This window comes from Micropterus salmoides, unplaced genomic scaffold, assembly GCF_014851395.1.
Source record: "Micropterus salmoides isolate LMB-PRFRI ecotype aquatic unplaced genomic scaffold, ASM1485139v1 Ms_hic_scaffold_5, whole genome shotgun sequence".
In the NCBI taxonomy this organism is placed as follows: domain Eukaryota; kingdom Metazoa; phylum Chordata; class Actinopteri; order Centrarchiformes; family Centrarchidae; genus Micropterus; species Micropterus salmoides.
In genome coordinates this window covers 33865619-33892113 of record NW_024044237.1, presented here as the reverse complement: position 1 = coordinate 33892113, position 26495 = coordinate 33865619, and positions in this window count along the sequence as shown.

Below are 26495 nucleotides of genomic sequence, written 5' to 3'. Positions count from 1 at the left end.
AAAGAAACAACATTACCAGAATAAAAAAAAAAAATTGGAGGAGAAAGTTAAATTTACTATCTCCAAAAAGTTGTTGGCTCTGTGTTCGCTGCAGGAGCTGTGGCCCCCAGCAGCTCCTTCTCATCACCATGCAGAATAATCCTCTCTTTGTTCAGAGAAACAGAATTGTTGCTTTAAAAAACACACCAACGTCTTATATTATTTCGCTCTTTCAGCATCTGTAAGAAGCCCTGAGCGGTGGTGTTATTCTCCGTGTTTCTTCACAGCCAGGACGGCTCTCTGCGTTCTGTCTGATATCCATCCATACATCGCCTGCAGCAGGAATTAGGCTTTCGTTTTCCCAGTTTTTTGACCTGCACACCTCCGGGCCTTACACCTCTTTACCGCAAGCTTTGGGGGCTTTTCACAATAAGATACAGTAGCTTACCACAGTAGGTCAAGTCCAGTTCAGCATGTGGGCCGTGTGTGTGTGTGTGTGTCACCCAGTTCCTCCAGATAACGTGGAATTACACGGCTAAGTTATCCAGCCGCAGCGTGAAGGGGGAAGAACCTAAAGGGAGTTTTAACTGAATGTCAATGGGGAGCACCGAGCTATAATGGAGGCCACTGTGGGAAACTAAGCGGAAGGTCAAAGATTTTCTGAGTCAAGTTGAGCTGTGTGTGAGGTTAACATAGAAAAAAGGCTAGAAAGAAGAAGGAGAAGAAGAAGAAGAAGGGAAGCATGGCTCCCCCACCGATGAGCGCCGCTCTGCCCCCCTTGATGCTAATCCTCTGAAAGCTGTTTTCTAGCGAGGATTAGTGCCAGCGAGAACAAGGCTTAGAGCTCTCCACCGAGTCGAGATGAGAAATCGAATACAGGTGCTTGTCGGGGGTTGAGCCCGATGACTTTTCTGTGTGCAATATCATACAGGGCGGATAGCTCTCACTGCACCAGCTGGTATTACATCCTTCAGAGTGATATTGTTGGAATTCAGGCCAATGCTGACTCGTGCAGAACAGAGAAAAGAATCCTCTGAAGCTCAGTGGATCCTCTAACCCAGAAATCACACTTCCCCTCCTTGCACAAAGTCAGGTTATTCTGTTTTTAGGGCTGCAGCCAGGGATTATCATCATTACAGTTTTTCAATTAATCAGCGAATCATTTACACTATTGAATTCCAAACATACATGCTCATATAACTCAATATTCAGTCTCACATCGGAGAAGTTGGAACCAAATTGTGTTATACATTTTAGCTGCTAAATGAGAGTCGAATTTATCAAAATAGGTCATCACCTATCTTTCCGCTAATCAAGTGCATCTCTGGTTTTTAAATGTGTATGTATATCTGTGTCTCTGCAGTTGTGAATTTTCTGGTTGGTTGGTTGTTTTTTTTTATAGTATTTTATTCTCTTTTGTTCTTTTGTTAGCCTGCTGATTGCTGCCCAAACCTCAGATCTTTCCCAGCTGACCCACTCAGCCACTGAGGCGGGGTTAAAAACGGGTATGTCATCTTTTTGTGCCAGAAAGATGATGTGTCCACAAAGTGAAGGGTCAGATTACTGATTATGGAGTCATTTGAAAGGAGGTGCTTAACGCAGACTTCCAGGAACAAGAATGTAAACAAACGACGGCCCTCAAAGCGGCGTGAATGATACTGGCTGTTTTGAGTTCACAAAGGAAATAAAAAACGAAGGTGACCTTTCCTCTGCTTCCTAGTTTCACCTCAAGGCACCAGCAATATTATTCCTCTTTCCCTCTCACTGTTGAAGAGCATTCTGTGCTCCTATTGGTGACGTTTGGAGCATGTTGTGGAATTTGTAGTGGAAAGCAAAAAAATGTGGACACTCTTTCTGTCAGGACGTCGTGACGCGTCCCAAATTCATCGCCAGTTGTCGTCCACTGCGATACGCCGCACGGGATAAAATGATCAATACTTGCTCCTGACACCCGTTTTGTTCTCAACACTATTATGGGGCTAATATCTTGTTTTCTGGACCCTGCATTACTGAAATAAAACTGACATATCTGCGATGGCCATGTCAAATGTAAACTCAGCAACCGCTACAGTTTCACAGCGTCTGTGTCACCTGAAAACGACAGGATGCATCCATCACTCATTACTGATTGGTAAAGACAAAATAACAACCCTACCCAAACAGAAAACAGCTAACATGAACACATGTCAAACTGTGTAATGAAGTGAAGAAGAAATGGCACTTTAATCTGATTTTCAGGCTATGCTTTTGATACTGTTGCTATGTGCTTTTAATACAAATTAAACCTACAAAATGTATACAAATTTGACTCCCATAAGACATAGTTGTAAAATATAGTCACGCATAAAAGTCTGTATCCCTCTAAATTATTTATTGAAGCTGATTTTCATTACTGTGTCATTTAAAATGAACCAAGGAGTTTTATTTCTGCAGGTTAACTTGAATGTAAATGTAAATCCCCAAAGTATCCACTAACCCCAGCCGTCAGATAAATTGAATAGAGTAAAACAATCTGTGCCTCTGAAGTGCGGTGGAGGAAAAGCAGAAAGTCTTCAACATGGAAATACTCGAGTAAAGTAGCAGAAACTATAGAATAATTGCAGTAAGTACTATTATGGTAAATGTACTCAGATATTTGAACATATTTCAGCTAATGAGCCTGTGCTGCCTTCCCTGTGATGTTAAACCTGATGCAGCAGAACAAACACGCAGCATGTTGTACATTATATAAAAATAAACGTGCTCTCAGCTCGTCCTTGTTCAGGGGATTATTTCCTGTCAGGTGCTGGTGTTTATTTTTTCAGGCAGCCAGCTGGTGTGCTGTGTGTGTGTGTGTGTGTGCATATTGCGTCCCCCGGGGTTGGCGGCTCGGCACTTGTAATGCATGGCTGTGCTCACCTGTTCGACACGAGAGACGCATCGCCTCCATCGCCGCGGCTGCAAGACGAATGAGGAGGAGAAACAGCAACATCGGCGCTCCTGGAGGTGACCCAGCTCCGCTCAGTGCCCGCAGACCGATGCGCAGCAGCATGGCCGGGCAGAAGGGATGGCAACAGTAAGGTCAAAGGTTCAAGGTGCCTTTGAGCAAGGCACTAAACCCACAACGGCAGACACTGGACAGCAGGGGACTGTGACCCACTTCCATACATTATACTAAAGTATGGTATGCATTATTTAATTAGAGTGACAGTGCACTATTTAGCCAGCTCGTATGAGGGAAATTAATTTGCTTAAGTCATCCATTACTTGCTGTAACTCCTAGGCACTACTTAAAACTATTATTCAGAAAAAAAAATGTTTAATAGCTTTTATTAGTTTAGTAGTGTTTTGTTTTCTGAGGTGTCAGAAGTGTGGAGTTGCCTCACTCCATTTGGAGGCAAATGGAGCCACTGTTTTGGTTGAGTGTTGCATTATAGAACAACAATGTTCATCAACACCACCCTCAAAAATCCCGTCATTTCATCCTCAAGCGTAAAAAATCCTGTCCACTTAAACACAGTAAGAATTATACACATTCGGGCCACAATATTTGTCGCATGCTCTGTGATGTTTTGGGTGATATAGTTGTTGACCTTCCCACAGGTCACTGTATGATTGGTTAGGGTTTAAAGTGCCTCTTAACCAAGTCACAGTTATGACCTAATCTGACATAGGGACCACCTTTAAAGCATCAGTGTCTTGAGTCTTCTGTTCTTTAAAAATCAGTTATTTGAAGTTTATATTCTAACAAAATTGTTGTAAAACCCCAATGACGCAAATATATTTTAATCCTTTTTATAAGCAAATAAAACTTATGAAGACAACTTTTGAAGTGCCAAATTTAAACTATGATAGATACTAAACAGGACTTGAGCCAGGATTTTAAAAAAAAAACTGAGCCCATCAGCACAGCCTCCAGCACAACTCAACCCTTCTATTAATTTATTTATAGAAATTTTTGACAAGCTGGAAAAAAAACCCAACATTCTAACATTTTTCACATTCACTCATTTGTTTTCTTTCACAAATTTTTTCTCCCCACTGTTTAAAAGTCTTCTTTTAAAACTCTGGTGATGAAACAGTGAATCCAAACGCAATATTTTTTAATGCATATTTAAAGATACTGAGTCCTTAAAAACTGTCATCATCATGTCATGTGATGCGGTTGTAACAGCATGTTGACTGTCACGTCACCGTTCACAGGTCAGTGTATCTGATGTTCCGTGTAACGAGTATTAATAACATCAATAACTTTAAATGCTCCAGGCTGCTCTGTGGAGGTTCCCTGCTGTGGTATTGCTGACGTTTCCTTCCCCTCTTCAGTTTTTCATCAGCGCTGCGGCAAAGCCAAAGGCCACAACCCATCAGCTCCCTCATCGATACCTGATAACCTTTCTATGAGAAACGCACCACGCCTCCATCTGTACAAATAAACAAGACGCCCGATCAATAGCACCCTGTTCGATGAAAGCAAAAGTGCAACAACACATTTCGGACTCCCGCAGTTTCTTAACTTTGCAATTAGCTGAGGTCCGGTGGCCACGCCCCCCCGCTGCGGGCTTGGCAATCACAGCCTCCCCCCTGCTCCCTAACCTCCCCCACCCCCGCAGACAGCCGGAGCGTCAGCCTCATGATGTCCAGCCTTCAACTGCTTGATGATGATCTCACCACTCATTACGGAGCAGTGGGCGGCTCTCTTCGTTACTGTCCTTATTAACGAGCAACAGGGCTTCTAATTAAGCAGCTCAGTGGCTGTTAAGTGACTTGTCTTTATTTTCCTGGGCAGCACCTGAACAGGGTGATTTGTTTGCTGCACACCCAACAAACACTCCCAACTCCATCTACCCTGCTTAGTTCCTAACATCCGCTGCTCTCAGTATTGGCGAGACAACGGGTTTCATAACCTGCTGTTTGCTTCTGTGTGCTCAACATGACATGGCTGACAGCTGACAGTATCTCCGCTGCTGATGAGTCACCATCCAAGCTGAGCGTCAAGTGTCTCAGCAAATTTCCTCAATCTGAAGTTACTCTATAAAGTTACTCGTGTTTGTCTTACAACAAGAAAAGAACAAGATGAATAGTCATGCTAGATAGAAGCTAAAGATGTTTATTACACATTCACTGAACACACAAATGTCTGAGGATGATAAAGTACATCTGAGCACAACATATTTTACAACAAATAGTCTCTATGAAATTTGATGTGTGCACATTGCTTGATAATTACTAAATTACCATTTATTATACTTTAATATTCAGTCTGACTCTATTAGCTGTTCTGTTTTTCAGCTAAGGCACATGCAGATGATGTCCCCATTATTAATACTGCCTATAAAGCTCTGATTGTCTTGATTGTTTTTTGCATTGAGTGGAACAGCTGTTAATGAACACCATACCTGTTTGAGTCACAGAAAGAATCAAACCATTGGGTGGTTATTCAGAGGTCTAAAACCAGGCGAGCGGACTTTCATACACCCCAGAGGAGGATTTAAATAGATTTCATGGACCCCCTGATCTTTCAGCTAGAAAGAGGACGTCAAAGTGGCCCATCACACGTTATGTCAAAAACAGATAATTGGGGTTTCATTAAATATACCACCGATACCAGTATTGGAGTTAAAAATTAAAGGTTTTTTGTCATTCTTGGTTGAATAAATAAATGATTTTTCTGACTCCTGGTCAGATAACTGACTTTGACCACTTTCCGGTCAATGCTGTGAGCAGTTTAGTTTTGGTGAAAGATCACTTGAAATTTTAATTTGATTTAAAATTAAAAGAATTCCTAAAAAATGAGGATTATCCTAAGGGGTACATAAAAGTAAATTAATTCTCTTGGAAGCAGGATTGTATTCAGGAAATTGGATGGAAATGCAACTGAAAACTTTTATACAATCTGATGTGAAATCTTAAAGGTTAGTGTGTAAGTTTAGTGGCATCTAGTGGTGAGGGTTGTGAATTACAACCAGCAGCTCACGGTGCATTCGTGCGCTCCTCGGATGGTTCCATTTCCCGAGTCTTCTGACTTCAGTGTGTGTTCTTGTGCTCTTAAGTCCAAATGTGGAATCAACATGGACGCTACTACAAAAAATGTGCTGGATTAGCATTATCAGAGCGTATAAACAACACACAGACATCTAGTTCACTCTACATGGACAGCAAACTAGCCATATGACAAATTACGTGTCTGCAAAATCTGTATAAAATCTGTGATTTTACACAAATCAAAGTTCTGTATACTTCTTTATGTTAAATTTACACTTTATTCCACTTTGCAATAAAGATTTAAGGAGGAAAAAAAAGATTCTGATTATTCGGTCACCACTCCTACTTCCCTTTTCAAACGAGTTGGAGAAGCTGCACGCTGTTGGCTCTTGGGCTAAATAATACATGTGGGCCTCCATTTCTCCAAATTCTACTTCTGTTCTTGCTTCCAACAAACCAGACTACTACTACTACTACCAACTTTACGCGTTTTTCTTGTTTGTACATAGCATAGTGATAAAACGTGCTCTGTAGCACCGTTTGACCGTTCGGGCTACAATGGAAACATGGCGGCGCAACATGGCGGTCCATGGAAGGGGGTGTTGTGTGGCTGTGATGTGGATAGAAATGGCTCATTCTAAGGTAATAAAAACATAACAGTTCATTATGTAAGGTCTTTATACGCCACTGAAAACAAAGTCATTGATATTATATTGCATTTCTGTCAGTAGATCCTCCTAAATATAGCGCACTGGACCTTTAAGTGAATACATTTACCAGTGGGTGACACGACAAGCAAAGGTCAGGGGCCCACCAAGAACATTAGGATTCATCCTCTGAGGATCAATATCCATGGCAAATTTCACGTAAATCAAGCAGGTGGTTATCGAGATACCCTGTCATGGACAAAACTGTTGGTTGAAAGAAAATGATGACCTGATGACTGTGCTAGAGGAAAGGTCAGGGGGTCAACATAATCATTCAAATTCATCCTGTAGTGACTGTGAATATCCACAGTACATTTCATGGCAATTAGGACTGTAGTTGTTGGGAGATCTTGCTATGGACCAAAGTGTTAGAGGGACAAAGTCACCATTTTGAAGTAAGGTAAAAAGAAAAGGGGAAGCTTTTCATTCCTTACACAGTGATGTATTTAAAAGGCTCCAGAGTTTTGTTCTGGTAGGACAGCGCTGCAGTATTAGCTGACAACATGTAAAATGTTCTTAAAAGTGTTTTCCTGAATTATTTTTCTATTCTGTTGTATAAAACGTCTGACAAAGATCCATGTTGGCAACATTTAGAGAATAAAAGAATGTAGACGGGCTGCTCGGCCACAGCACCGCTGCAGGGATGAATGTACATCGTTTCTTCCCTGCTTCATTTCAAGTACCCGAAATCTGGAGGCGAGTTGGAAGAGGAGAAGGAGAGGAGGGAGAAAAAAAGAAGAGAAGAGAAGAATGTCTGTGACTGCAGCGTTGGTCGTTTATCCAGCACACCGGCGGTCACAGAGCCGTGAATAAGGGAAGCAGGGAAAAAAAAAGAAAGCGATCCCATTTCATCTCTGCGGGAACATGACAGAGGAATAAAAGCAATACTAAAGTTCAATGGGCCCTGCAGATTTCCTTCCACATGCAATTTGTCACAAGCAGCGAGGTCCATCCGCTGGAAGGAGCCGGTCCTGGAGCTCTACTACTGCTGCTGCCACTGTATTTGTCACAATGCTGTATTGTTGGAGGAAGCACTACAACCTGCCCATACCTGAGCTTTCTGTCATATTTGGGGACCAAAGTCATACTTCAAAGAGTAACCCCCCATAAAATCTTGTTATGAAGGAAAAACATTGTTGCACTGACCGCTGAGGGTGAAAAGGTTAAAGTCTGTTGTACTTGGGACCACACCCAGCTGTGCATTGTAGGTCTGCTCCACTGCACGAGGTGTGGACAGAGAAAACAGCAACAGCTACATGGTTGGGAGGCAGGATATTTAGCTTGGCTGTAGTTGCCTTTTTTAAGTACAGTGCTGCTGATATCCTTGTTTTATTGCCAAAACATTCCATGCAAAGATTAAACCCAAATATGAATTGATGGTCTCAGTCATGACTGCTTGTTCTCAAGTTATGGTTTAATGCCATTGTGTTGTGACCTATGTAGCGATGATGGTCTACGCTTTTACTGATGGTTCACAGTGGGCTTTATTCAAGGGGAAATACGACGATACTGTAGCTCCATAAACCTGAATACACCTTGAACACACCGTAAGAGCTATGAAAGAAAATAAAAACAAAAGCAGTACTGTCCTGTTATATTCCAATCATCATAACCTGTTATAACCTGTTAGCATAGTGACAGCTGATAAGAGTGCTTAGGCTTAAGTAAGTATAATTACCTTAATAATGAAATATTTAATAACAAGTCACATATGCAGCTAACCTTATTTAACCTTATGTTGCAGTTACTGCAAAACGTGCTGCAAAATGTGCTGCATTTCTTTACTCTGTACACTGTATTGCCCTTTAAGACTGATACAACAGTCTTGCTAGCTTAACCACACTAGCATAAAACTCACACTAGCACCCAGATGCCCCTATCATGTGGGTGCTAAACAAACAAAACATTGATTTGCCGTTCACATTTCTTCTCGTTAAGCAGACAAACTTGTACCCGTGGACACACTTGACAATCTACCGTAGCGGTCTTTCTTTTTCGGCAAGACGCCTTCAAAATAAACCTTATAATCTAAAATAGTGGGCCAAATAATGACCTAACTCTGGAATAAGAATTACGATATGAATAAGCATACAAAACAACCAGTTATTCAAATATGCTGGGCAATAATAAAGGTAATTTACAATCTATGTAATTGAGTTTTCGTGGCAGAGAGACAATTTGTGACTTTGTTATTAAGTCACAGCTTAATGTTGTCAAGATGTAATGTCGTGTCCTTGAGTCTTGTCTTAATGTTCACAAGTTGTGATTTAACATTGCTGAATAACTGTTGTGACTTAGTGCCCACGTGATGTCGACTTGATTTAAAGATGACTTTTTACTTTATGTTGTCTTGAGTAAATGCTGCTGATTCATGACTTAGTGACTGGTTAATGTCGTCAAGTTGTCATTAAGTCAATCCCGTAGATTTTAAATTGAGAAATGTATAATTAAATATGCTGGCTATTTACAAAAAAACCCAATAATGTTATTTAGGGAAAATGTTTTCTGAGCTGCAGTCCTCTTGTCTCTGCTGCAGTACCGCAGTTGCCCACTAGGACAAAATGGCAGCAAGGACGACTTTGCCACAACTTATGAGCTCTTTCTGTATGTCCATGAACTCAACCTACGGTTAAACTGCTGATTGGCAACTCATTCACAGAGGAATTCTGGGAAATGGAGTATTATGTCTGCACAAAGTGATGGAAGTGGATGGAATAATAAAGGACCTGAAGAACCGAATATAGCACACACACACACACACACACAGCCCAACATTTTATAAGTGGGCCTTATTTCTCTTTTTACCTTTAATGGTTTGGGTGTTGTCCTTTTATTGCTCTATAAAACTCTTAGTGACATACTTATTTAATTGAAAGTGCTAAAAGTCTAAATCATTTTGACTTTTGATGAATCAGGTTGACTAAAAGCAGAGATGGCAGCAACTGAATGTCTGAAAATTAGGAGACTAACAGACACATAAAGAAAGATTACATTACGTTATATTGGCACACAGTAATAAATCAGCCAGCTGTGAATCTGTGTGCAGTGTGCAGGTGAGGGTGAAATCTAATAAAAACACAAAGAAGAAGCGCTGGCTCCTCATGAGATTTAAAACATTACCCTCTGTTCAACTGTGCTCTGTAATGTATAACAGCTGATGAGTGTTAAGGCTCCATTATGCAATATATGTAAGTTTATGTGTTAATTTTCTTATAATCATCGGACATCTACTGTGGACATAATCTCTCCACAATAACCAGCGTAATCATCAACTATGATGTGGCATGCTTGGTATGTCTCTCTCTCTCTGTAGGTGGTTTCCTCTGGCTCTCCCCGTTTAATGCCTTTTCCCTCACCTGCCTGCCATCAAGACATCTGCACACCTGGTCTACATTAAGCCAATCAACTCTCCTTTAAGAACCCAGGGCTGATCTCCAATCTTGTTGCCAGAGCTCTCTGTTAACACGCACTATGGGCTTCAATTCAAATTAGCTGTATTGGCATGAATGTAACAACAACATAAGAACAATCAGCCCCATACATTTCATTAAACAAGCAATTAAAGTGTAAAGTAATCAAAGCGTATGTGTGTTTGTGTAATAAAAATTAGAATTTTATTTAATTAAAAATTAAAAATCAATCTCTTTCTTCAGTCCATCTTGCTAGCTCGTAACCTTTTCCCTTAAATAACCTGTTCTTTAATAAAATACTTGTTATCTAGCTGCCTAATTTGGGTTCAAGCCTAGATCCCTGACAGCCAAACAAATCAAATCTCACTGAACATGACAATAAATAATCTTCATTTAAGACAGATGGCTCTAAAGTTCCTGGATCATTAACCCAAAAACGCTGTCTCTGTTGAAAAAAAACTATGCCCACCAAAGAAACGTCAAGTAAAGCTTTGTTGTAAGCGCTTGTGTTACCTGCAACAGCACAATCCTGCTAGAAGTAAGACCTACATTAAAAGTTGCTCTTTACTGACAGTAGTTTAAAACACAATTGGGGTAAAAACAGCAAAGTAGAAGCAATTGGAAGTTAGTATTTCTGATTATAAAACAAACTCAGTGCAGCAGGGTGAGTATGACATGACTAAAGGAAATATACTGTAATTCCAGATGTGGAAATGGACAATATACTTAATTTGCTGTGTGAGCTATTGTAGTACATGTAATTCCACCACCTCAATTTATTCAGCCACCCGTTGATTGATTTTCTGGCCACACATTTGAATACTGAATTTATGGTAATACTCTTAAATACATCTTCCATCACCATGGGAACTTGACTGGCCACAGTTACATATTTAGAGTCCCTTTACAAGACAACTGCAGATGCGTATTATGGAGGAAACAATGCTTGTGGATCCACATGTTAACAGTTAAGGCTTTACAATAACCAGCAGTCCTCCCTCTTCTTTCTCTTCTCCACATCCCCTCTATCGTTTTCCTCCTATCTATAGCCTAAGTGCTGATTAACTCCCCATGAGGCTGAAGGCTTGAACGCCACTGAGACCTCCAAATTAAAGACCCCCTTTCCTCTTCCTGTGCAATCAGCAGCTCCTTCCTGCTCCTCACAAGTGATGTTGAACTTCCTCTCAGCACTCTGAAGATATTCCTTTTTTTTCACCCCTCTTCCTCAGAAGTTTCGTCTGAGTGGCGAGCGAGCGGTCGAAGTGTCTGTGCTGCGAGGAAAGAGGGCGCCCCACCCCCACCCCCCTGCAGAGGACACAGGAACCTAAATTCACAGCGAGGTTGTACAGCCTCCTGAGTATATCCGAGCTGTGGGGACATGGTGGCCTTCAGTTCCTCACAGCACAGAGCAGCTGTCTGCCACAGAAAGGTCGTCACAAAGTTCCTCACCAGCAGTTTGTTTCTGTAAACGCTTTTGTAGTAGTTTTGCAGGTTTATAAAGGACAAGCCTTGTAGCAGTGCTTTGATGCGGTTTCAGTCGCTTGCAATGCAAACACAGGCATGAAAATGCTAGAAATCCAGAGAAGTGCCAGTTCTGTATTTGGAAAAATATTATCATTAGTAATTGTGCTACTTTTATTACAGGTTAACTGGTAGGAAAATTGCCTGTAATCCTGAGGGGGAAACATTTGGAATCAGTTAAAACAATACAATTTTCTTTGAAATACTAGATGTATTTTTTTTGACCCACAAATTAACTTCCTCCTCAATACATTAAGAAGTAAGACAATACATTAATCTGGTTAGTTTCCTTCTTGTACTACCATGTAAGGTCGGTACAAAGGTAAAGTGTGAACGCGAAGAAGCTCCGTTTTGGTAAAGCGGCGCCAATCCATTAAGGCATTTAAAAGTTACGGCAGGTATTTAGACAAACCACAGATTTTTGATGAACTTTGTGATGTCAAATTTTCCCTTTAAAATAAAAACGTACACTAACTCATACAGCTGGATAAATCTAAAAGTACAAACAAAGGCTAAAGTTAACTCAGTCTAACATGGTTTGGTGAAAGCAAATTTCCGATTCCCTAAAACAACTAAGACTTTTCACATTTTTACTAATTCCTGCAAACTAACAATCTTACTATCCTCAGAGAAATGGCACAGAAGACATCAAAAATCATCAAATTTAAAGAATGATGTTTTTCTTTGTCCCCTAAAGCAAGCATTTTGGAGAGACAACATCAGTGATTGGTATTTCAAGGAGTGAAGCTCCCTGAGGGCCCCTGGGGGTGAAAAATGGACCAAAAATCCACAGAATCGATGTGGAAATGTTCTTTTTATTCCCACCCTCAACTGACTGACAAATCTGTCAGCCAATACAAAGCAGCGCTGGGAGTGGACGTGCTCTCTGACCTCAGCAGATTGTACAGCTCAGTCACAGCTTTCATCCTGAACCTGAGGTCACAGGAATGTTTGTTCCATCTATTGTCTGCTGCACCTTTGACCTCTGACCTCATTATTGCTGCTGTTGGTGATGTTGACCTCACGGAGTGAGTGCCAGAGGAGGAACAAAGCCGCAAAATACATTTTTTGGGATTTTTCCAAGTGCATTCACCTGCCAACCACGCACGCACATGCGCGGGCGCACGTGTGCAAGGCCTGCAGTGTTTAATTACAACCTCTGCCAGTACAGTGCTGTTTGTTCCATTAAATTATGCATTAGCATTAATTAACATTAAATATGATTGTAATTTAAATAAAATCTGAACGGTACGCAGTGAGGTCACATTTATAAATGAATGTTGTTTTTCTTCTGCACAAAGTCAGACGTGTTTTCAGACTCACTCCCAGTAGACCCTCTTATTATAGTCATGTATTTAAAGAAATATATAATAGAGTAACTGAAGTAGTAAACTACGTTTTTAGTCACTGTATTACTCTGTCAATTGATCCTGCTCCGATTTTTATTGTGTTTAATGCAAGAAAAGGTATGTTTATTTTTGTGTTGTTTTTTCCAGAGAAAATCCAGTAATTCTGTCCACTTGACTCCCCAAACATCTGTGACGTACCCCAGGACAAGAGGCCTTTTTATGAACTTGTAAAGGAGGCATGCTGAAGCCAAACAGGTGTTAAGTTCCTCTAACACCTACTTTTTTTAAAATACAGAGTTATCATGCTGATCTTAAACCATTTGAATGTCAGGTTGTCGACTGGTATTTATCTGAAATCTCAGAATCCAGCTGACCAGAATTGTTTACGTTTGTGGCTGAGAAATTGTAAGTAGCAGGTCAAATGTTCAACCGTTTCTTTGATTTGCTGATCGCATTGCAATGACGCAACACAGAGGAAAAGAATAAGACATGATTCTATTGTAGCAACCAGTAATCAAGCATCCACGTTTACGAGTCAGTGACAGCTGATGCCTTGACTTAGACAAATGTCTGCACATTTAGACAGTGTATTTTTACATTAGTCCATATTTATCCATCCTCTAGACAGAGGACTGCAGAGATGCATCATGATATGTATAATTTTATAGTATAATTCATCTTGACTAGCTTACAGCAGTTCTTTCAATCTTGTGCCGCATGTTATGTTTGGTCTTTTCCCTTTATGAGCGTCAGACTGTTGGATCTTTTTACTCTCGTGGTAAAGAAATATTTGAATATGCTTCTTGTTACAGTAAAATAAATTATAGTTATGTTCTAAATCATCCCTGTATTTGTGGTGTGTGGTAACGTTGGAAACAAATTGTTTTCATCTCTGAGGTGTTTTGTTATTATAAACCAAATGTTATGCATTATGTATTTCCACATCTGCCGGACTGTTCATGTTTTTACTCTCTTTGTCTACTTGCTGGGTTCAGACAACTCTGCAGTACTGCTGAATCCTGATGGAAGTTTGATTTTTTATTTTTTATTTTTTTTCAGTGAAAGGGTCAGTTCTCCCAAAGTAGTATTTAGCCACGCAAATAGTTTCTGTGTGGCTCATGAGCTGCGTGGACGGTGAAGTAGCAGTGACATCTGAGCAAGACACAACCTTGTGGATTTTTTACAACATGCACAAATTCTTTCAGAACTTCTTTAACCTCTGTTATATTACCAAAATGTCCAACCAAAACAGTTTGCATGGCCAAACACCATTAGGTTGAGTTAAAAGTAATATTAGAAGTGACGATGGGGCGGCAGATAAGACACATGCCTCTGCTGTGGGATACCTGTGTTCAGTTCCCACTGTGACATCCACCAATGAGTTAACTTAAATCCTTGTTGCTCCAGAGGTGTGCAACCTCTGGATGTAAGCTGCTATGGATGAAAGCGTCAGCTAATTGAGTAATTGTTTAAATGTATTTTGTAATATTGGTAAGCCCTTTACTCCTAAACCTAAAAGTGGAACAAAATATCCATTTTGAGAGTTTTAGACGAGTGAGGATTGACTTCCCACTTGTTTGTTGCTTGAGAAATACCATCAAATGTGAGTGTTTCAGTCCCAGCAGACAGCACGGGGAGCGAACGTTGCCTATTTGTTTCTCCTACCCTTCGCTTTTGACACTGTAGCAACATTTCATTTTGGTCATGTCTTGAGATGTTGCAGATGGGCGGAAACATGCTTTAACCTCACTGCCCGCCTGTTTAGCCGCCCACTCCCCACAAACTCCTCATCCTCAGCTGGATTAGCAGCTAGCGAGCGGGTGCCATTGAGTTTACCTGACCTTTGACCTTTGCTGAGCGCTCCCTGAGCTGTGTGTGGGTTTAGCTCGGCTGCAGTAAGCCGTCCCTTAGCATTTATTTTTCCCAGTGTCCTGCTTGACTCACACTTTGGCTCCCCGCTAAGGTTTGTAGCGAGGGGCGGGTAAGAGGGAGACCCTGAGGTTGTGCCAGTCTGAAGGTGGAATGCCTTTGATTATACTATCTAATCCTCGCAATAACATGCCTGGCGGCCAGGCAGGCGTGGGCGGCGGGTAATGGTGGTGGGTGGTGGTGGTAGTTGGTGAGGGGGGTGGTTGTTGTTGTTGTTGGATGCTGCTCTCACACATCCCTCTGACACAGGTAGGCGATTCATCGCAGGCTGGACGAGATCCAGGCCAGAGTGGCGAGCGTGATTCACATCAATCCAAATTCACCTTCTTTATTTCCCCCACAAACCTTTCTCTTTTCAAGCACCACTTCTTCTTCTCTGGAACACTACTCTGTTTGGCACTGAACACCAGCTCTCTCTCTCTGTGTATGTGTGTGTGAGAGCGCGGTTTAATCCCCTGCTACCCAAAGACCTTTTATTTTTTTTATTTTTTTGTAAAAGTGGATTTCAGTCGAGGAGGAGAGCCGAGCCTCTTCTGTGTATTTATTTATTTTTTCTTCTGGAGCTTGTGATGTCGGCTGCCCACGACCGAGGAGGATTTGGTCCAATCTTTGTTTACAATGCAGACACTGCTGACTTTTTGCTCTGTTTCAATTTTTCAATTATGTGTCCGCTGGTGACTAGCAATTACAATTCACTTGACGGAATACGAGCATCTTATTCCTCCCCTGTGTGTTTTGTGCCGTGGTGACGTGGATAAAAACACTTGTTATCTTTAATATGACTACAATGTTCATTCCTCCCGATGGGGCTAACTAAACCGAGGCTTATCTGTAACTCTGACACCACAATCCATCTCTGACACGGACAGACGCACTGCATCAGGCTGATGCAGAATACGCAGCTCTCTCAGGCCTCCCCCACACGCTCAAATAAGTGTCTGTTTCAATTATTTTACATTGGAAGTCCGATTTGTCTTACTGTCACATTGAATTGCAGCGGAGGGTAAATTGATTGGAGTATATTGGATGCCGGAGCAAGTGACAGGGCGTCCTCTCGTTAAAGATGGAGCGCTCTGCCGACTCTTTCACTCTGCTACCATGTAAAACAAACCTTGATTTTTAACCATTTAGTCTGTTTTCAAGTCTTCACGTCTTCATTTAAAAAGGATAATTTTGGTATTTTTGAACCCGGGCCCTATTTTCACATATTTTGGTGTCACAATGACTGGTACAAAAAGTTTTGGAATCTGTGTGGTATATGGCTTCAGCCAGCAGCTGCAAACTGGCTGCAGCGGCTGCAACGTATTCCTTCAGGGCTATTGCGCCCATCTAAATTCTTATTGCCACCGACAGGCTCAGACTTTATACCAATTGTCTGCCAACATCATGGAAAGGATCCCTACCGGTGACTCCCATTGACACCCTTTGTTTTAACGGGAAACTGAAGTCTAACTCAAGGACAGCTCTCGCTCTGAAATCTCGTGAGAGGTGAATTGTTGCAGGAAGACAACGGTGGAAACATGAGTCAGAGTTGGAGAGAGGAGTTAGGAAATAAAGTCTAGCAAGCAGTTCCTTTTTATATACACCCCAAACTCCTCTCCCTCGCTCCACTGCCGGCTCAAGTGATCTTGCACCTACTAGTCATTTTGACACCAAAATATGTCAAAATAGGGCCTAGGTTTAAAAACAATAATCAATATTGTAGATAGAAAAAAGCTCTTCCAGCTTGCTATTATTTTAGCTGTTGCCTTGAGAGAAATAAGCCTCTAGTGCTGCATATTTCAGGATATTTTAATCTTTTATTAAAATTTCAGTCTATTGTTCAATCCCTTGAAGGTAGATCTTCACAGGTCCTCCCAATTCTTAGTAACTGAGAGATGACCCTGTACTTGAGTTAGGCCTAATAGAGTCCTGCTGTGATGAGTTGACCGAGTCAGAGCATAATTGATTGTTGCACTAGAAGCAAGGAAATAGCACTTATTTGTTTAAAAAAAAAAAAAAATATTGATCCCATCCATCTGTAAATACAGCTTTAGGAAAATAAAAAATGTTGTTCTGATTTGATATTATTTATTACATTATTAAGAGTCTTTCACAGTGCGCACCAACAAAAAAACAGCAACAAAACAACAACAAAAACCTGTTAGTGTCAAACAGCAGAGCAAAAATTCACATTCAGATGTATTTAATGTGAGCGTGGGATTGCCACGCAAATGATAAACCCGAGCGCTGATTGTAATGGAGTAGGTGGAGGCAGTCACCTTTTTGCAGGCCGGCTGTACAGTTTCAGCGGCGACTGTCAGCGGCTGACAGAGAGCAGAAAGACACTTAAGATAATTGGCTCCAATCCCTCCCGCCATCACCTGCGGTAGGGAATTAAAATAAGAAATGGGAGGAAATGACTCTAAGCTCTCACAGCTCGGCACTGAATCATAACTCAGCCGTCAGTCATCACTGACGGAGAGCAACTCAGATGAATCATCTCCTGGCACCTTCCCTTTTCTCTTATTTAAAGCCCAGCTATATCAGTCATTAGCTCTCTTGGCCTTATGAGAGGTGTGACAGTGCGTGTGTGTGTGTGTGTGTGTGTGTGTGTGTGTGTGTGTGTGAGCGAGAACACATGCCAGGATGATCCTTGACTGTAATAGATGTCAAACAACGACTCAGCTAGCCAGACTCTGTGAACGCCGCGAACCTGAACCAAGCAGCGAACAGCCGGGGGGCCAAACGACAACGACAGTGATGTGTCGAGGGGTGGGGGTTTGCTGGGGCTGATGGTTAATATGCTCCTGGTGTATCTGGGAAGGTGGTGGAGGGAGGGCAGTTTGCTGCTGTACTGTCTTTGACCGAGGTCGGTCTGATGATTGGAGCTGTAGTGGAGGAGGAGGAGGTGATGACATGTATGTTTGGAGCCGGATCTCAAGGAGAAATCCTCCCGGCTGTTACCCCCAGACAGTGTATTTCATTCAAAATCATCACATTCAAGTCACAGCACGGAGCATCTGTTTTCCTGAGAGATAAATGCATGACAATATTTAAAAAACCCCAGAAAACAAAACAAAAAAACTCATGCATACTGTCTTGCTTACTGCTGGATGATTTCATGTATGAAATTACTATTAAAGAAACCAACAGGTGAGACAGCGTGTGGGGAAATTTGCACCTGCTTTTTTCCAGCGGTGACTTATCCATTTCTTTTGTGCATTGCATTGTGGGAAACAAGTGTCCACACTCAAATATGAAGCATATAGTCTGTGTACTGACAGTTTTTGGTACACTCTTGTGATTTAAAACCCTGTGGAATCAGAATGAAAAGTCTGGAACTGAGACACTGAGCAGCTCAAGTCTTGTTTTGTCAAAACATCATGTCAATAAATATTAACTGAATTGGATTGAGAGAGAGGACAGAGGGACCGAGGAGGCGGGGGTGATGTGTATGTGTGTTGTGAAGCCTCTCGCTCAGCCTCTCCTGACCTCCCGCCTTTATTTAAGTGCTGAAAGAGGCAATTTGCCTGCAGTCCGCCTGCGCTCGCCGCTCCATCCAAAGTAATCTGCCATTTCAGACCCATTTTTACCTGATTGCTTCGTCAGAAACGATGTGACACAGGGGTCGCACACTCGGAGTGGAATGTAGATGCAACACAAACACTGTACACCCACAGATTGAAAATGAGGAGCAGACTGAAGACAGAGGTATAAGAGACAACATTTCTGACATCCTCAACTTGTAGCTGAGCTGATAACATGTCAGGTGTTTCTGAGGAAGTGGAGGAGCACAGGAGGTAGATGGCCTTCAACATCGCTGTGTCCTGACCCCCGCAGGTAGAGCAGGAAACTGATCAGTGTTTAAATTTAAGACTAGGGCTGCAACCAAGATGTTGTTTGAGATAAATTTACTGATTATTTTTGTAAAGGTATCTTTTAAAGCAGCCATAATCAATGTTTCCACATTAACACTTGATCACAGGTGGCAAAAATCAGTTATTGAAAGTAAATTTCTGTTTATATAAAACAGACAATCGGCAAATTCTTACATTTCAGAAGTTGGACCCAGAGACACTTTACCATTTAATGTTTAATCAGAAAAATAATGAATCAATTATCAAAATGGTTGTGGTAATTAGTTTCCTGTCAATCAACTAATACATCTACTTAGCACACCTTCACAAAAAAGCGCATTTTAAATCTAGGCATGCAAAGTTGAAATTTGCTTTGAAATCATCATTTTAAACATCATGTCTGCAGATATCATTGTCAGTTACATCATCGCTTTGTACACTGATTAAGTCTTCTTCCTTTTGATAGTTCATTGGTTGACTAATCACTCAAATACTTAGTTGGCTAAGAAATATCTAGTCATTTTTTACTGTCTTTTTATGGGAGAATGAGCAATTAAGCATGTCTGGCATCACAAATACACACAAGCATGCTTGTGTTCTTAATAAGCTCTAGATTTGAAGAGATCCTCCTGGCAAAACAACATGATCTTTTATCTCCTCTTTGAGTTTGCGACTAATTTAAAATTAATTAGTTACATAAATCCAAATATTATTAGTCAACCAAGGATTTTGAGGACAGACCTTTTGATTTGATAATTCTCTACTACATTACCACACAACAACCAGACACAATGAACGGCAATAAAAGCAGAGATGATACTGAGTGATAAATCATTTAGCTGTAATGCGTTCATGTAGTGAAACATGTACAAACAAATGTGTTCTAGTGATTTCTGTTATAACAACATGCTTCACATCAGGGCCAAATGACACGACAAATTCATACTCTCATTGATTCATATCCACTTTTGTTTACACGTAAGTGCAGGATAATTTGTTTACATGCAGCTTCATATCCTGAACACTAATAGCTTTTTAGTGTATGAATGGACAAAAGCAGTTGATTATTACCATGGAAACAGTCCAGGAAACAGAAGGCGGTGCTGCAGAGCAGAGTGTGCTCACATTAACATCAACATGTGACGGTGATGCCAGTAACAGGCTGCTGCAGACAGAAGACTGTTAACAGATCTGTACATATAACATAGTTCACACTGTGGATATATGTGACTGGATAATGAACCCCCGAAGGATGTGCACCACACAATTCAGTTTTCATGTACACATACATCAAATCCCAAAATGCACAACACAAAAGTGTGCATTCCCCAATATCACACATATATCCAGTATGTGATAGTTGAACATGTGGTTGCAGCATCATGGGCATCAATCTCCTGCTGTAGCAGCCTCCACACTGCTGCAGGGATTTGCTCCCATCAGACTCAAAAGCATTAATGAGGTCCAACACTGATGTTGGGGGATAAGCTCTGGATCACAGTCAGCGTTCCAGTTCTTCCCAAAGGTGTTGGATGAGGTTGAGGTCAAGGCTCTGCGCAGGCCAGTCAAGTTCTTCCAAACCAAACTAGGAAACCAGTTTCTTTATAGCTTTGTGCACAGAGGGATTGTCATGATGGACCATGAAAGGCACAAGCACAGAGTGATGACACAAAGTTGGAAGTACACTATTGTCTAAAATATCATTGTATGCTGTAGAATTAAGATTCCACTTCATTGGAACTAATGTGCCCACACCACGAACAACAGCTCAAGACTAAAATCAAACTGAAGTATGGGTCCAGTGTTGTGCATGAATGTGCTAAAAGAGTGTGTTCATTAAACATGCTCATGTTTTTTGTGAATGATAAACTTTGACAGTGAACTCTGGTTTGGGTTTTATTTTGTGTTTTTGGTCACACAATCTTATGGGTCATAGATTTTTGTGTAACACCGCCAAATCACAGTAGTAGTTCATCTTTTGGATCTGTGAACAAACTGAACTACGAATGTGAAGTAGTTAATTTTGATCTGTGTGAACTGAACTTTGAGCTTTGAGAGTAAAATTGTTTGAGGATTAAAAGGGGAAACCAGTGTTTTAATGTAAAACATAATTTCAAAGTATATAATTGGATGATAGATGAGTGACAAACAATGCTTTTTTTTGTTACCATTAATGTTAGGCTCTTCACAATGTGGATACAACTTTACCCCATAAACTATTTACTGTATCAACCTGTTTGGTGACTAAAGTGTTTTTTCAGATTTAACAGACTTCACACCATCTCACTGAGACGGTGTTGTTGTTACTGCTTATAAAAGCTGACCTGTTAATCACATGACTTCATTATCTAGTTATCCTGTGATATTAAACCAGTGTTGTGACAGCTTATATAGTTAATGTAAATACATTTACTTGCTGTTTTGAGATAGCAAGCAATTACAATAATAAACCATATTTACTCACTTCTACAGGTGAAACAAAACTTAATTTTATGCTACTCAATTGCTGTAATTATTTGCTAGTTGCCCTTTCTTAACTGTCAAACATTTGTGTGATCTTGAATAATTCTTCTACATCTTAAACTGCTGACAACACTCTGTTACAGGCAGGTTGTGTTAGCACTTAGTGATGTCTGCTTAATTCAGCTTTAATGAGCATGCAGTTGTAAAGGACTCTGTATACTGTAAAGTAAATGATTAATTGCAGTCAGCAGAAGCTAAACGGGTTTCTGTTTCTTTGAGGTTAAGATTAGGGAAAGCTCCATGGAAAAGACTGCAAGTCAAAATAATGTCCTTATAGGTTTCATAGACTGACTCTGTGAGTGAGTGTTAAAACATGTCTAAAAATGAAAGATTTTGTCTCTGAGGAAACTTTTCTCTACAAACAAACTCAGAGCACAGTAAACTCTGAAATCTGAGGCGCAGCCGCTGGCAAGCGTCTACCTGCTGTTACCTTCTGAACTCCAAACAAGTGTCAGAGCATGCCGATGTGTCACCCTCCCTCACCCTGATTTCCCCTGGTGAGGCAGCCAGCCTATTTGGAGTCTCAGGTCACTGCTCTGGCCTTTTTGCACCGAACCCTCAGCGGGTAAGAAGACGGTCCCTGTGGCTGTCTCCCCGCCCTCAAAGGAGCCACCGGTGACCACGGAGCAGCCCGCTCGGACTAATGAGGTCCCTGGGTACACACAGCCAGCACGACGGCGCAGGCTGCAGCTCGCTGACTCAGTCCTGTCCTGCTTGTAATGTGCTGTAAGCTGCTCTTCAACATGATGCAACAGTCCTGCTCTGCAGGCACACAACACCAAATTAGATTTTAGTCACAGAGAAATCTGAAAAAAAAAACAACCTAGAATAATCAAGAATTTTGTTTCTCTTCAGTTAGAACTCCCACTCCTCATTTTAGATCCTTTAAATCAGTGGTTCCAAACATTTTTTCAGTATTGGACCTCTTGTAACATGCTTTAATCACCACCTCTCTGAGAGGAACTACTGGAATCTAAAGCTGTACATTTCTGACTACATCTGCAAATGAACAGTAGGCTATATGTATGGACTGATTAAACTGACATATAATGGGTTAATTTGTGAGCTCTAGATGTGTTGGAAGGAACATTTTCTGGCCTTTTGGAAAAGCTAGCTGTTTGCCCTTTTCCAGTCATTATGCAAAGCTAAAGCTTCATATTTACTGTACAGACATGAGAGTGGTATAAATCCTCTCATCCAATCTTGCAAGAAGTAAATTTCTTAAAATGTCAAACTATTCCTTTAATATATATTTGAAGCCCAACAAAGAAACTAAATACCACAAATCTGGCTGCTGAGTTACAGGCTGCTTGAAGTTTTGTGAAATGCTTTCAGTCACAGTGGAACCGCGTTGGAGGCATGACAGGGGCTAAGCGCAGTCAGAATCACAACATGGTTGCATTCTTTGGCAGTTGCTTTTTGCAGTTGTCTTGCCACCTCTAACAGCTGTGCTTCAATACAGCTGTCTGTACACCTGTGTCTATCCTCTTCTGACGTACGTGGATAAATACCTGATCATGTTTTAGGCTGTGACCTCGAAACCCGTCTCCGTCCACAGCAGTACAGAGCTAAATGCATCCAGTGTGACACTAAGGCCCTATTTCCACATTGTATTAGCCTGTGATCAGTATCTGGATACTTATCTGTTTAACAGTCTTTACGTTTACACCCGGCATCAACTATTCTTGTTATTGGATTCTGCACACATTGTGATTTGACAACAAAGATGGAGCATCCCAGGTGAAGGGAAATGATGCTACCGACTGGCTTCATCACTTTTGGCGAGTGGATAAGACAAATGCCTTTTGATGTGAGAGGCCTGAGTTCAATTCCCACATCATGTAATGTAATGTAAATCACTTTTTCTGTGGGAAGTCTAACTAGCCGCTGCTTCGACATGTTGCTTTCGCAGGGGAGCTTAAGCTAGCTGTCGGATTTAGCGACCTTTCAAGTTGCTGAGCATATTCTTTTCACCTAGATGTGGTCTGGCAGATGTGATCACATTGCGCTGTATTTACCCTTTGTGTTAACATGCATCCTCATCCACATAGGCTATCCAGATAGAGATGACATGCCAGGTAGACATGTGGTCTGACAAATGACTGAAGCTGCATGCTGCTGATGTGCTGCTTTCAGTTTGCCTCCGGCGAAGACGAGCTGTAGGCTCAGGACCATTCAGTAGGCGTGTGTCTTGAGAAATTAAGGTTGAAAAATGCATGATGATGATAATTTTATGAAGGGAATAAATGATCTTAGTACCAAATCTGGTTTTAATGACTAAATCTATATATATATATGCATATGCATATTTGTTTTAAAGCTTTTCATGAACCATCAGGCATATGCAGACCCCGCAAGGCTCTCATGGCTTTCATCTACATGCAGCCCTTTTGCCTGCATCTATGTGGCTATTCTAATCGTATTGTTGTCCTCATTTAAAGGTAAGTGTGTGAGCTTTAGTGGCATCTACTGGTGAGGGTTACGAATTGCAACCAACGGCTCACGATGCATTCACCTGCTCCTCAGATGGTCCCATTTCCTGAGTTGTAAAGCCGTTCTACTGACTTGGGTGTGTTCACGTGCTCTTAACTCGTAAAGTTAAATCAACATGGATGCTACTACAAAGATGTGTTGGATTAGCATTATCAGAGCAATTTAATTTCTAAATCCAACAACAAAAAGCCATGGAAAATTCCAACATATGGTCCTCTTTTAATACCTTTATATAATATAGACTACCCCTGGCTTAATTGTTACTATTTGTGTCTTCTTATACATTTTGTATACTGTTCTGTCTACTTATTGATGTCCCATGTACACTTTATTTCTCTTTTTGCAATAAAGAATTAAGGAAGAAAAAAAACATATTCTGACACTACATGAATGCACCATCAGTCACCGCTCACCCCTCCCTTTCCAAGTACGCAGGTGAAGCTACGGTGGCTGACAAGCTCTGTTGGCTCTTGTGCTAAATAGAACGTGTGGCCCTCCATTTGCCTAAATTTCTCTTTTCTTACTTCTAATAAACCAGGCGATTACTACTACCATAACTTCAGCTTTTTTCCACGGATGTGTTCGTACTGATGAAAAGCGCTCTGTAGCACCATTTGTCCGTTTAGGCTATTGTAGAAACATGGCGGCGCAACATGCCGACGTCCGTGTAAGAGGACCTGCGGTGTATGTAGATAGAAATGTCTCCTTCTAAGGTAATAAAAACATAACGGGTTATTATGTAAGTCTTTATACACCACTGAAAATACAGTTATGTAAATTATATTGCGTTTCTGCAAATAGATCCTCCTAAATATTACACATTGAACCTTTTACATTTGTGCACATTTTGTATAAATGTTTTTAGCTCAAACATATAAATCATTGCCTCAACAAAACCAATCTCTTGAGGCAATGATTTGAGGTTTGTTCAGAAAGAACAATATTAAAAGCAAGTGGAACATCAAAATTTGAAAGGTGCTGCTGCTGGATGAATGTATGACCCTTGGGAACAAACTGCTGCATGATCTTTTTTGCTCAACACATCTCTTAATGTTGACCTTTTCCATAAAGCCCATTCCCACGGGGACTTCTGACGACACAACAAATGGCAGTCTGTGACGCAAAATGACAACTTTTCTTGCTTACACTCTGCATTTGAATACCCGAGGCTGTTTGTTCTGTCTGCTGCTCTGTAACATTTCACATTTTCAAAATGGAGACGGACAGCGGGGGGAATCAACACAAAGGTCAGCGCCTCACCTTTCCCCACCGGCGAAGAGTGTCAAGAAATGATGTGCCACCACTGTGTCATTAATTCCCATGAAAATCACAGGTTGGCAGTGAGGCTGCCATCCTCGCCTCCCCCGCCCCCTTACCCACAGACAATTACAGGTCATCCAGGCTCGTCGCCATGCTGCTGTTGTCTGTGGAAATTGCAAGCTGTTGCTTAAGAGCCCAGGAGAGTGACTTTAATTAAAGGCTGCAGTGACCGACTGCTGCTGGCAATCAGCAGACGCCTGCTCTACCTGCTGCCTCTGTCTGTCTGCTGCTCTCTCCTCTCTCTGAGGCATCCCTCAGCTTCTGATCTGTCGTTCTTCTCTGTCCTTAGTTGCGTCTGTTTCCCTTACTAGGGTTATTTTAGGTTCTTGCTAACAGTTAGCAGCTGTTCAAGCTGGCTATTTTGGACAGTTGAAAGTTGTTTCAAACTTAAAGTCTAGAGGAAGGATATTCCAGCCACCACTGAGTGTCAGGAAATTTGGTGTGGACATTGATGGTTTCCAGATGATGGGTAGCAATTATTTTGACCGACACCTGAAAAGAAAATTCACTTTTACACAGGACATAACATCTAATGGGCACTGACATGTGATTTACTGAGCGCACCCTTGCTCCCTTGAGGATGAACCCTTTTGGTTAGTATCCCAATTTCTCACTGACCAACAATTTGGTACTTGACAATTTGGTATCTTTCCTTTGCAAATTTAATTTATTATTTTATATTATATTGTTAATAGTTAGCTCACAGGAAATGGCTCCTCGCATACCCCTTTCCCTGTTCCACTCTCTCCCTTCCCTCTCTCTCAGGCTCAGCCACCTGCTCTGTACTTACAAATCCTCATATGGATCCTCTTTTTGTCTGTTATTTGTTTGTGAGAAAACAGAGGGGGGATGTTTTGAGACATATTTTTTTGTCATTAAAATACTGCCACGGTTACTTTTTAAAATAATTTATACATAACGCTATATCGCGATGCAGGGTTGCAGTGAAAAGAAGACAGATGAATGCTGTGTTTAAGCGCAGTGAGTGTGAAGGGGAAAGCGACTGATTTAAAAGCTGTCACTTTCAGGAGTGTCGCTGAGTGAAACCCTGTAGCTGTGACTTCACTGGTGGAACAGTTAGAAAATTGTTGGAAAACAGCAGCAAAAATTGTTTGTAAACATATAAAAATATCACAATTTAAATATCTAACTACTGGAATATTCATTACATCCCAAATTATGAATCTAAATTTAGGATTTTTCTTTTCTTAAAGCATTTTAAGTCTAAAAGTGTAAATTAGAGAAAAGATTAAGGGGTCAATAAAATCAAAAGGGTTCATCCTCTGTGGAGTAGGAATATGCCAAATAAACTTTTGAGACAAGAAGTAGAACTTCTTGGTAGCGGAAAGGTCAGGAGGTCACCAAAATCATTTTGCACCATAAATATACACATTCACTGTGTTAAAATTTCTTTTTGGAGACCAAACTGTTTTGACAAAGGAAAAATGATCATGAGTAGCCTAT